General features: G+C 34.7%; 1 protein-coding gene across 3 annotated transcripts in view; it reads right to left on the minus strand.

The window, feature by feature from the left end:
• Window positions 1-14,053, minus strand: part of LOC106870506 (ras-specific guanine nucleotide-releasing factor RalGPS1) — a 208,003-nt gene that overhangs the window by 179,574 nt on the left and 14,376 nt on the right. Inside the window, exon 1 of one of the 3 annotated variants that reach the window (XM_052971627.1) lies at window positions 1,972-2,192. The exons of the other annotated variants lie outside the window; for them this stretch is intronic. The gene's annotated coding sequence lies outside the window, so the exon portion shown is untranslated. Of the gene's footprint in view, window positions 1-1,971; window positions 2,193-14,053 lie in introns of those variants that run through there. 3 annotated transcript variants of the gene reach the window in all.

The following is a 14,053-nucleotide window of genomic DNA, read 5'->3' on the forward strand; positions in this document are numbered from 1 at the left end:
TTTCATTTTTAAAGTGAAAGTATTTGACATGAGTGTTTTTGTTTCACTTTTGACACGTAATACTTAAATAGTGGAGGAGATATTATGTTGCCGTGGGCTCGAACTCTGCAAGAAGTTAAACATTCTTTTTGACTAAAACACAACTGGAACCCTAAGTAAGGCATCTGTAAAATTTGAATGAAATTGGTTGCGTAGTTCTCGAGTTTTAGGGATTCACACACACACACACACACACACACACACACAGACACACATTCTCATTTTTATATATATAGATATATAAGTCCACTCTGTGGAGTGGTCGGCTTTAGGAAGAGCATCAGCCGTAAAATCCCTGCCAAAACACAGTAGCCTGGGGTAGTCTTCTACCTGGCCAGCTCCTGTCAACTGTCCTACCCATGCATGTGTGGAAGATGGCCATTAAAAGATGATGATGATGATGACACACACATACAGACACATGTACATACATATGTAATATACACATACGCATATGTACATATGTATACACACACACATGCATACATATGTATACACTCGTGCATACATATGCATACATACATGTATACATGTACACACACACACATGCATACACATGTATACGCACACATATGTACACACACATGTATACATACACACATATACATATACAGATATGTATACACGCACATATGCAAACATGTATACACGTATGCACACATGTATACACGTGTGTATTTGTGTGCATATGTGTGTATTCATAAATGTGCATATGTGCATGCACATGTGTACACACACTTGCATATATATGTACACACACACACACACACACACACACACACACACACATGTACATATCTATAGACACACACTATGCCAAAGGAACACATGCTTACATTCAGAGACATAGCTCTGACAGTGAATTATAAAATCCCAAAGCATAAAGAAAATAATTAATGCAATGAAACATTTCTCAATTACGATAAATTTGAGTTTTGAAAAATTTACAGAGAACTAAAATTCCACAAATGAAGTAGTACAAAAATAAAATAAGTTATGGTCCACCTACAAAATGAGTATGAAAAAAATTATTTATGATAAATACAAGAAAGCACTTCATGTATAAAGAATATTTAGAAAACTCCTTGAAAAGAGTGAAAAATATTCCAGGGTACTTATTTAAAAATATCTTATATTACTTGTGGTGAGCTGGCAGAATTGTTAACACATCAGGCAAAATGCTTAGTAGCATTTCATCCATCTTATGTTCCAAGTTCAAATTCCACTAAGGTTGACTTTGTCTTACATCCTTTCAGGGTCCATAAAATAAGTACCAGTTGAACACTAGGGTCAATGTAATCAGCTTACCCCTTCCCCAACATTGCTGGCTTTGTGCCAAAATTTTAAATCATTATTATCTCAGCTTTTATTTCACTGTACTAAATAGATTCAAAAATACAATATTTCATATATCAACACTCTGGAATAAATATTTATTAGTTTATTCTCATTGAATTTCCTAAAAACCATTCACACATATAGTGTTATCTTGTGAAAAATATATTATTGTGTGTGTGTGTGTGTGTGTGTGTGTGTGTGTGTGTGTGTGTACACAGATGTATGTTTGTAACTTTACTCAATTTTCCCTATAATGGTTTCTTTCAACAAGCCTAATGTTTCAATAGGAAAGGGTGTAGTCAATTGGGTCAACTTTGGCATATATGATACTAATACTTGTGACCCAAGAGGTATGAAAATGGTACTGGTCCCACCCTATAAACAAAATACACTGGAATTCATAAAGTTTATTTTTCTTTCAATTCTGTCATTTTAAGACCATAAAAGATTAATGAATCTACCCTTACACTAAAAATTGGGTATCAGCTTTAGCCTAAACTCAGATTACTGTTATATAGATCACTTTGTTATCTCAATATTGCTACAAAAGACAACAGTAGAATGGTAGAATCATTAGAATATTGTATATAATACCTTATAGTGTCTAGTTACATCCCTTTTGCATTCTGATGTTAAATCCCGCTGGTGTTGACGTTGCTTTCCATTCTTCTGAGGATTTAAGGGGTTGATATAATGAACTATACCCTCTCTACAGAAATGTGTGGTTTTGTTTGTAAGTTAGAAATCCTTGTTGCTGAAAAAGACATTTTCCTTTCATCAAAGCTGAACTTTAAAAGCTGCTAGCTTAACACAGTTATTGAACATGACAGTGAAATTAAATACCAACATAGTATTATAAAATATAAGTCTCATATTCTGTGTTACATAATTACTGTTATACACTGTCATAGTCTCTAAAGGAATACTAAAGACTTGTTGCATGATAAAATATCAGTCTTTTTCTTTTCTTTCCTGCTTGCTTTAATATGTATATTATTGATTTATACATAAAAGTACAAAGGCTGCAAGCAATATATATATATATATATATATATATACACACACACACATACATAGAAACTTACATGCATACATATATTTTTGAAGCAGAGGCCTCACTCTTTTACTACTCTAAGTAGAGACAGAGTGAAGTCTTAACTTCAAATAAATGAATAAACTCCAGGACATGTATTGATTGAATTTTTTTTTTTTTTCTTGTTTGTAAATCCAAATACACAGAAGCACACACAGCTGTGAACACCTATACAAAATCGAATTAAAAACACGCCACATCTTGTACCAAGTAAAGCATTCATGCATAAAAGAGCTGCTTCAATTATGTACATAGTATTTAGAAATAAAATAAACATCTTCCATTTCTAATGTACAACAGTAAAGTACCACACCCTATTTTCTGCATTGTATATGCTGCCACATTTACCAAAGACTGGTCTAAACCATGCAACTACATAAGATTGAAGGAATATGCAATATCTGATTGCAACAACTGTATGTGTTAACTAGGGCAACAAGCCCATACCTAATAGTTTCATACAGCTGGCTTTATTTATTAACTGTACCTATTTGTTAGTGGAAAAGAGTACAATACATACATTAGACTTCACACACTTTTAATCTAAGCATAAAACCAGTGAAGGAGTCTCTGTATAGTCACGCAACCTGCTAGAAACAGCAGCCAAATCTCCCTACCATCTTAGAAAGAAAGAGAACATTGAATAATGTAAGTCAATATAAACTATGGCTGAGATAGAAAAAATAAATGAGTTGTGTTGGTCATTGTTGGAATGCTTCTGATCATAAGTTTGCTTGATCAGGGGCTCAATTCATATTACCTGCAATACAACAGAAATAAACCTTATGCTCAAATCACCACAAAATATCCACAAAGCTCACAGGAATCTGAGAAAGCATATTGAAACGGATTCTTTCTTTCTTTCTTCCTATTTTTTTCTCTACTAATAAAAGAAAAAAGGCAACAAATCAAAACAGCTCTGTGTTTGAACACTGGGGATATACACAACTACATGGAGATGAAAAGTGGATTGTAACAATTGAACAACAATGCTGTTACTCCAACAAAAGAGTAAGAAAGATAACGCGATTGAAGTAAAAGACTGAGGAACAAAACAAAAGAAAACAAGCTGGAAGAAGAATAGCAAGAGAGGATATAGGCAGACCAGCATTTTCTGTAGAAGAAATTATGAGATTGTATAAAGTAATGCGGGTATTAAGAGAGGGGGGGGGGGTAAAAGAAAAAAATTCTTCTGAGCGGCAATTTCCTAGAATGAATTTTGGTGAACAACCATTTGATATTAAAAATAAAAGGAGAGAAATTCTTCTTCAAGAAACAATATATTTAATAGAAAATACATAGAAACAACAACAGCATAAGCACCACAGGACTTTCAACCTCTTAATATCAATTCCATTCAACAATCCTTTGAAGAGTTCCAATGAAAGTTGTTGAGAAAGAATAGTGTAGTAATAAACCTGAATGTGCCAACAGTAGCAAAAACAGCAGAGTAATTCCACAAATGTGACTACTGGAATATTGGAGATTTTGTTTACCATATAATAGAGAGTTCAACTATTCCCATCACCAAGAAAAAAGTAATGCAACAGACCCATATCTTTACAGAAATATCACAAAAAGTAATGCAAACAACAGATTGTTATCTGGAAGACTAGATGACAGAATATTGGAACAATAAGATCTTTTATCTCTGTCTTTTACTTGTTTCAGTTATTGAACTGCGACCATGCTGGGGCACCACCTTGAAGAGTTTTATTTATCAAATAGACCAACAGCAGTACTTATTTTTTAAATCTGGAACTTATTTTATCAGTCTCTCTTGATGAACCACTAAATTAGAGACATAAACAAACCAACATTGGTCAAGTGGTTGGGGAGGACAAACACACACACATATATACATACATACATATATATATCTCCTCTTTAGCAGCACACCTGTTTCAGTCCTCATTCTGGTTAACTCTCTCCCTCTCTCTCACTATTTCTTTCTTTCTCTCCCTCTGACTGGGTAACCATGTACACCCTCTACAGCAAGACACATGTTTCTGTCTCTCTGTCTCTGTCACACTCTAATTTTCCATCATCTGACACAAGATCACCTCTGCCTATGCCCCCTCTCCACTCAAAAATTCCTTGTCTTGAGAGTTACTTGGTGACCCTGTTAGTGCAGGTGCCACTTAAAAAGCACCTAGTTCACACTGTAAAATCATTGGTATTTGGAAGGGCATCCAGCTGTAATAATCATACCAAAACTGACCTCGCTTGTGCTGGTGCCATGTAAAAAGCACTCCATCAACTCTGTTGGGTGGTTGGCATCAGGACAGGCATCCAGCCAGAAAAACATTGGCAAAACAAACACAGAAGTTTGGTGTAGTCTTCTGCCTGGCCAGCTCCTGTCAAACCATCCAACCCATGCCAGCATGGAAGGCAGACATTAAACGATGATGATGACAACAACATATATAAGATGGGCTTCCACACAGCTTTTGTCCACCAAATCACTCACAAGGCATTGATCAGTCTGGGTCTACAACAGAAGACACTCACCTAAGGTATTGCACCCCAAAATCACATGGTTGCAAAGCAAGTTTCCTAGCAAAATAGCCATGCCTGTACCTATAAAAAAAATTAAAACATCTGGCTCTCTCAACATACAACCATAATTGAAAGTTCAAAGGGCATGAAATATGTCACTGTTATTATTTAACCTAGATCAAGCAGACCTATAATCAAACATGTACCACATGTGACCACAATTTATGTCAAGGACTACATTATTTCCTCTTTTCAAGCTAGCAGGCCGTGACTGAGGAAAACCCTGTAGTACAATCAGTAATATGGTTGCCTGAAAGAAGGAGTGCATTGAGAGAATTTGCGGAGCATCAGACAAAATACCTGAGGTTCAAATAATTGATCCTTAATGGTTGTACCCTTCGTAGGTATAGCCCAATAATAAAAATCAGCTAAAAAAAATGCTGTCTGGATAAACACAAACAGTAAAATATTCCACTTTGTTAAACCCTGGTGCATTTAATGCCAACTTTTTCTTCCTGAAATTCATCAAACACATTTTGCAGGCGCTAAGATGAATCTGTAGTTAACCCTTTTGTTACCATATTTCTATTGAAATATGTTGCCTTTGTTTCAATTAATTCAAGAAATAACAGAGAATTTAATAAAATAACTTTATCGTTATTTTGATTGAGGTTTGAAACATAAATTGAAATGAAATTTTTTGTTCAGGATTTTAATTTAGATCACTTTAAAATGAATTTTGTATCATAGAAGCAGGAGCGATTTCAGGCAGGTTGGAATCGAAAGGATAAACTAAAGAATGGAATTGTTCTTCAATACAATCAGACTCATTCAAAATAATGCATTTAACTCTTTCATGACCACAATTTAAATGCTATAAACTGCCCATGTTTCAATTAATCCTTTATTTAATCAAGGATTTGCAAGAATTTAGTAAACTATTTCCTCCATTATTAAACTAGTGTTCACAAAATGTTCATACATAAAGTCACGAGGGAAATGCTTAAACTTAAATATAATCTGTTTAAAACAAATAGTTCTTGTATCATAGGACCAATAGTGATCTCAAATGGGTTGTTATCAAAAAGGATTTTAACAAAGTCTCCTCTATTTCTTCATCAGGTTTAAAACTAAGCATTCACAGTTAGTAGGTTATAGGAAGTTGGGTTGATACTGGAATTCATCTATATGAAAATGGAGGAAGTTGCTACTTCTTTGTTATAGACAGAAGCAAAAAAAAATGGTTTAGTAAACCAGGAAGTGTCTTTTAGTATCAGATATAGATACACTATTTAATGGTGTTCAGCTCTAAGCTCTAGCTCAACTTTGATCAGGTAGACTTATGCACAAATATATTCTAGTTATGATCGTGGTATCTTTTGTCAGTAATGACACTACATTATTGTGTCCTTCCCTTTTTATGGCAGTGGAATGTGATTTAAAGGAGATTTGACTGTTATTTCTAGAAGAATAAATAATCACGCAGCAGTTCATTTAATGGCACATGTGTGTGTGCATGCACTGTGGTTAGGCTAAAATCTAGAAAATACCATTCAATTAATATGTGAATATACATTCTTCAATCCACAGTAACACTGTGGTAAGTTAACTTCCAGAGCAGAATATTACTGAAAACATGATTAAACACTGTACTTTGTACCTGTTAAAGGAATATAGTTCTAAATAACTGCTAAGAACAAGCCAAGAAAGACTGAACATTGAACCCATCAAATGTATTTAAAACTCTAGTGATAGTAGCAAGTTGTTATTTAGCCTCTCCCCAACACAGCCAGTCTTGACTGAGCAGAATACAATCGAATGTTCCAGTCTTGACTACCCAATATTTCTCTCTATCAGGACTATATTGTCCACAGTGTACCCTCTGGAAAGAAAAGGGTGGTTGTTTTTTTTTTATTTATTTAAGCTATTAAGATGTGATTTGAGGGAGGTTTGGCTTCTATTTCTAGCGAGTCAAGTAATAGTATAAAGACTCTCTCAGATAATTTCACAAGATATCATACTTGGAGACTTAAAACAAATAATAGTCACTACCCTTGTATAATTTAAACGTGAATATATAAAGGGTACAGACCCCTTCAGTCATAAACGACCATGTGATTACACCTAGAAAGTTCCCCTCCTAAGTACAAGACCAGTAGTCACCCATGCATGTCTGTCAACTGCAATGTTTGTTTATTCACATTATTTTCAATTAATCATACATTATCTCGTAGCTTTAAGCTCTCAATGGTGTGATTGTCTATTTTTAGAATGACACTGTAGGGTAGGTGTGAGAGGCTGGATCTGGATGGTTTGAAAATCAGGCAGGTAGAATATTTTGGCTGGATATGGTCAGATAAAGGGTTAATACATGAATGTAGACATACACACACACACACACACACACACACACATATATATAAGCACACACAAGTATACACACATACATGTATATATATACACACACACACAAGTATATGCACGCATGAACACACATATATGCCTGAGTGCACAGACACACACAAATGAACACACATTTTTTTCATAAATATACCAAAATAAAATATTAGTAGCCTACATGTGTGTATGATTATAGAGATTCCAAATGTATCAAGATGATAGTGTTGTTGTTGTTGTTTAGCCCTAGGCCAACCCTGATCAAGCAAACCTATGATCGAAAGCATTCCAACCATAACTACCCCATCAATCTAATGTTTTGAAGACTGTAGGGTTTGGTCTGATTGAGATTTCACTGCTATTTCTAGTCCCCCTCACTGGATTGTGCTTAAAAAAAAAAACAGAATTAAAACCAAAATGAAGCAAGAACAACAACAAACAACATTTGATGTACTCCTTCCTCAACTTGATAAAAACACCTAGTGATAGTCTGGATTTCTTAAGTAGAACAGTAGTGTTTGAATAATATGGAAAAGGAGACTAAAGCAGTGAAAGAGATTTATTTGCAAGAGGTCCAGGAAACTATGGCAGAAATTCAGTCTAGCAAAGTCTGACAAATAGGATAGGATATCTTGAGTTTATAATTGGAATGTCAAGAACTAGGTGGAGAGAAGGGGCAAATTGAAAGAGAGAAAGTATCTGAAGTAAGGCAGGGGTGAATGGAATGAAAGGGGAAGAGAAAAGGGGGAGAAATATACACGCACATGTAGAAGTGAGAGGAGAGGAATCGAAAAAAAATATAGGGCGAAGCACAGAAATGTTTAAAAGGATTCGACTCTAGACAGAAACTGATAATTTTCCACCTTTGTAGATCGCAGATAAACAGATTGGCATCTTCGAGTGAGGAAACCTGAGAAAGAAAAATGTTTAAAGTATTGTATGTGTATGTTTGCGTGTATTTGCATGATTAAAAAGAGAAAGCTAAATTGATTATTAATCAATTTAAGTGTTCCAGCTGCAAGAATAATTATGTAAGTATATTAGCACATATGCTAATGTACGTGCCATGTTTGTGTACAAATGTGAATATACGTGTATGTCATTTACGTCATCACACACACACACACATATATGTACATACACACAGTTCAGAACATAATTGTTCAACAGTAAAACAAAACATATCGAAATAAGCATAGCAGAATGCTAAATATGTCAAAATATATCTGAATTCTGTAAAACTACATGCACACATAACCTGAAAGTTTCTATATAGTTGCTCAACCAACTCAAAATAGAAGCCAAAGAGAAGGACACATTAGATATTGTCATCAACAGCAGCATTTTATGTCTGCTTTTCCATGCTGGTATGGGTTGGACAGTTTTTCTGAGGCAGTCTTTTTTTAAAAATCAGAGGCACTTCTAGTCTCCAACTATTTTAAATACATCTTACAACATGCAGGGATACAGAATATCTATTCTAAAACTGGGATACAGTCTAAAAAAAAAAATAGATAGATAAACAAGATGGTCACAACTGGAACATATTTGATCACTGGTCTGCCTTATAATAGATGACCTGGGACTAAACCACAACAAAAACAATCCATCAGTCATAAAGAAAATTCAAAGCAGTCAGTTTCCTAGTTTCTAACACCTAAGTATTAGTCACTTTTTGACTATGATAATAACTATATGAGGAACTAGAGAGAGAGAGAGAGACAGTCTCTGTGGTCATTCATTCAAACTGAAAGTATTAGCAGCCCAATCTCTCTCTCATTACATTCTAACATCTTTAATTTTTTATCTGTTTCAATCATGAGACTACAGCCATGCTGGGGCACTGCTGTGAAGAATTTTTAGTCAAATGAATCGACCCTAATACTTATTTTTTCTAAGACAGGTACTTATTTTATCTGTCTCTTTTGCCAAACTGCTAAGTTATGGGTACACAAACACACCAACACCAGTTGTCAAGGGGTGATCAGGGGATAGACCAAAGATACACACACACATACATATGACAGTCTTCTCTCAGTTTTTATCAACCAAATCCACTCACAAGGCTATAGAAAACACTTGCCCACATTGCTATGCAGTAGGACTGAACTTGGAACCATGTGGTTGGGAAGCAAGCCTTTTATCACACAGCCATGCCTGTGCCTAATAAAAGAATATGTTGTATAATGTATTTCTAAATATTACTTCAAGATTATCTGAACAAAATGATTAGACAGACATGACTGAAATATTCTTGAAACTACAGATCTGTTCAATCAGGGCTGACAAAGAATAAAAACAATTACAGCATGGGATCTACTTTTTGATTCCTTTTTAAAGAATTTTTAATATTTTAGTCAATAATGCTCATTGCAAATTCATAACCGTTGTATCTTACCTTTGCCTTCTCTTAAATGTAGGATTTATAATTATGTGAGAAATCATTATTATTATTATTATTATTATTATTATTATTATTATTGGCAAAAACTGGTAGAGCAACAGAGCAACTTTTTTTGCAGTATTTATTTATCATTGTCTGTGCTTTGAATTCAAATCCAACCAGTGTTGAATTAACTTTCCTCAATCCAGGAGGTCAATGATGAAATAAGATATCTCAAGGACCACTGGATGGATTCAGATGAAACTTTCAGGGATGTTTGGCCTCATGACTGACACAAACTGATTAGATTTGGGGATTGATCTGAAACCAGAAAAGGATTCTGGTTTATTTTTCCTGTTTTTTTACTTAATTTTTGAGAGTGGTCGGGTTCGTTTTTAGTATTCTCATTTGTGAGAGCAGTTAAGTTTATTTCAGATATTCTCATTTTAAAAATCATCTCCGGCTAATATTGAGAGGATGTTGGTGTTGCCTTGGTGGAGGTTTGCACTCTCTGAGTGCTCTTGTTATTATTAGAAAGAGTATAAGGTTATAGAAGACACTTGCCCACATTGCTATGCAGAACCATTAGCATGCTGGACAAAATGCTTAGTAGAATTTTTCATCTTTACATTCTGAGTTCAAATCCCGGCATCCTTTCAAGGTCAATAAAATGAGTACCAGTCAAGAATTAGGATCAATGTCATCATCTATCTCCATTTCCCAAACTTGCTGGCCTTCTACCAAAATCTGAAACCATCAATTTTAGAAAGGGTGATCAATCAGTAGAGCACTGCATAAAGTACCTAACAATATTTCATTGCACCACCCAATGTTCTGAGTTCAAATCCTGTCGAAGTTGACTTTGCCATTCATCCTTTTAAGATAATGAAATGCAGTACCAATCAACAAAATGTCTCCTCATCCAAAATGTCTGCCTTTGTGGCTATATCAGGAACCATAAACATCATCATCATCATATAGAGGGAATGGTAGATATAATGCAATATTTAATTTTTAAAATACAGTGGAATCAAAGAAATAATAAAGCTTGCAAGCTTGAATTTAAATACATTTAGAATATTTAATTTCATACTGGTACTGTCTATGTTCTAAATTGTCTCAGTCAACCATGTTCATTTATCTCCCCAAGGTCAGTAAGATTAAACACTAGCATTATATTTAGACTTGATTCAACCAAGCATCATCATCATCATAAACCTAACCATCATCATCATCATTCAACTGCAGTAGTAGACAACCACAACCCTCCTCTACTCATTGCAGCATTCATTATTAATTGTGGTCCCAAGGCAACAAGCTGGCATAATCATTTGTGGTTTCATAGCATTCTTCATATTATGGTTTCATAGCATTTCTTCCCACTCTTTACATTCCGAGTTCAAATCCTGCCAAGGTTAACTCTGCCTTTAATCCTTTTGGGGGTCAATAAAATAAGTACCTGTCAAGTACTGGGTCAATGTAATTGATTTGTCCCTTCCCCTGAACATTGCTGGCCTTGTACCGAAATAGAAACAATTATTGTTGTCCCATGGTTGTGTGATTAGCTCTGGCTATCAGGAGTATTTTAATTCCTAAACAGAATATAATGTCGGTGACAGAGTTTGCTCTAGCACTAGCTACTATTCTGTTTACTTTTTCTTTGTTCTTTTCAGTCTTGCATGTTAAATGGCAACCTCACAAGTACTGGTGTCATATAAAAAGCAACCAGTGCACTCTGTAAAGTGGTTGGCATTAGGAAGGGCATTCAACCATAGAAAGCATGCCAAAGATAACACTGGAGCTTAATGCAGCCCTGCAGCTAGCAGGTTCCCTGTTAAACTGCCATACCCATGCCAACATGGAAAATGGATGCTAAATGATGATGATGAACATAAAAGCCAGAACAGATACCACATAACATCTAGCTTGACATTAACAATTCTGCCAATCTATCAACCTAGACTGGCACTCAATTCACCCCAAAAGAATGGAAAATAAACCTTGACTTTTGTGGGATTTGAACTTGGAATGCAAAGAGCAGCAACAAATACCACAATGCATTCTATGCAATGCTCTATCAACTCTGCCAATTCACTGCCTTCAATTAAATAAACTCTTCCAAATAAACTTTGTGGTGATGTGCCAACTTCATTCCTCATTATTATAGAATTCTTCATTTTTATAAAAGCTAGTTAGCTGCGGAGATTGGTAGAGAGCCAAACAAAATGTCTCGGAGTATACATTCATTCACACCATTTTTACATTCCAAATTCAAGCCTCCACAGAGACCAATTCTACCAGTCGTCTTTCCAAGGTCAAAAAATTTAGTACCAGTAAACATACAGAAAGGGGTCATGGGGTAATGTCAGAAATCAGTATTTACATGTATACCACATTTCAATTGATTTGATCCCTCTCACCTCTGATCATTATCAGATTTTTCTTCTCTAAGTTTATAACATAGTCCAAAACAGAAACTGAACTGGAAACCATTATATCTTAAATGAGGGCAATAAGATTCTTACACATTAAGCCACTGTTACAAGCAGCTTTTAAAATTCCTACTTAGCAATCTTAGAAGTTGATGTTTGGTACCAAGACAATTCTGATCAAAACATATGTTAAAAAGCATTACAACCAGACCCATCTCATCTTTTTTAGGGGTAAGTAAGATTACATTATCCAAGAAGTCCTTCCTTTTTCTAAGACAGCATGGTTTGATTTAAGAGAGATTTTGCTGCTGTTTCAATATACTGAAGCTCTCTCATTGATTCAAGCATTGTTTGAAGCCTCTGGCAATACTGAACATCAGACAAGTTGTCTCATAAAAACAATCAATAATTAACAGTATTTTCAATCATTTCTTGTCTAACACCAATATGTTGCAAAGATCTCAGAATATACACCAAGAGTTTTCTGACAAAGTAATGCTTACATCATCAAAAACAATTAACTCTGAACTAATTGCAGATGCAATACACTGTTATCATAGCATTTACCCAGATGTTTGCTTATACACTAGCAACAAGGAACGCAACATTCACATTTGTAAAATAACAAAAGTGAAAATAGATAGAACAGATTATGAACTATGGTTAAATACACAAGATAGACAAACACACTGAGTAACTGATTAGTGAGTCAGTGTTCAATTTAAGATCTTGTGTTAATTATATAGAAAACAAGTAAGGGATTAGAAGTCAGTTCAAAATAAATTGCAGCTACTACAAGATATTTGCATCACCTCCACCTCACCATCAAGACAGTGTGTAAAGCTCACTTTTAAAATAGCTTTTCTCTTTCTCTCTCTCTTTTTCTTTGAAATTTCATTTGTTGGTAATGTCTTGGTACATTTAAAGATTTGAACAACCATTTTGCAACCACATGACTCACAGTTCAATCTCACTGTTCATCACCTTGGGCAAGCACCTTCTACTTTAGCCTTGGGTTTGTTGACCAATATTTTGTGAGTAGAATTCAATGAGTGAAAACTGCAGACAAGCCCATTGTGTATCTTTCTTTCTTTCTCTTACTTTCTTGCTTTTTTCCTATTTTTCTCCCTCTAACCAAACCTCCAAAACTTCACCACACACACACATACATATTCATACATATATGTACAAGCACATTTAGATAACAAAAGAACATTCTCTTCCAGATTTATATACAAACACACACACACACACACACGTATGTATGTATGTATGTATGTATGTATGCATGCATGCATGCATGCATGTACATATCATTTAAAATACACAGTGTTTAAATGTGAACAACTAATAGTTTCAGGATGTGGAAACAACAATTCGACAGATTTATACAACATCCCTTGTGTCTAACAACAATCTTTCAGATGTATATGTGAGCCTCACTGAGGAAATCACAAAGAATCAGATGTGGCAACTTGCTGTACTTGATAAGATGCATCAAGCTAAGAAAAATCACTGTCTTCCACACATACAGGCTTGACCTTTCAGGTGCCAGTTCAACACACACACATATATCTTAGGAGCATTTCTTGGATGGATGCAAATAATTTTAATTTAATATAAATTATTTTTAAGAGAAGTAACTGGGAAGAGGATACATGCACACTATACACACTTTATGAACTCTACTTCAATGGTATTACTTTTGTTTTGATTCTGGTGAATCTGTATGTGTGCATGCATAGGGGAAGTGTCACACATATACACAGTGGGATTGAACCCGAAACTAAGTAGGTAGAAAACTTCTTACCACACAACAACATCTATATATACATATATATACATATATATATATATATATATATATATATA

This window comes from Octopus bimaculoides, chromosome 1 (assembly GCF_001194135.2).
Source record: "Octopus bimaculoides isolate UCB-OBI-ISO-001 chromosome 1, ASM119413v2, whole genome shotgun sequence".
Classification (NCBI taxonomy): domain Eukaryota; kingdom Metazoa; phylum Mollusca; class Cephalopoda; order Octopoda; family Octopodidae; genus Octopus; species Octopus bimaculoides.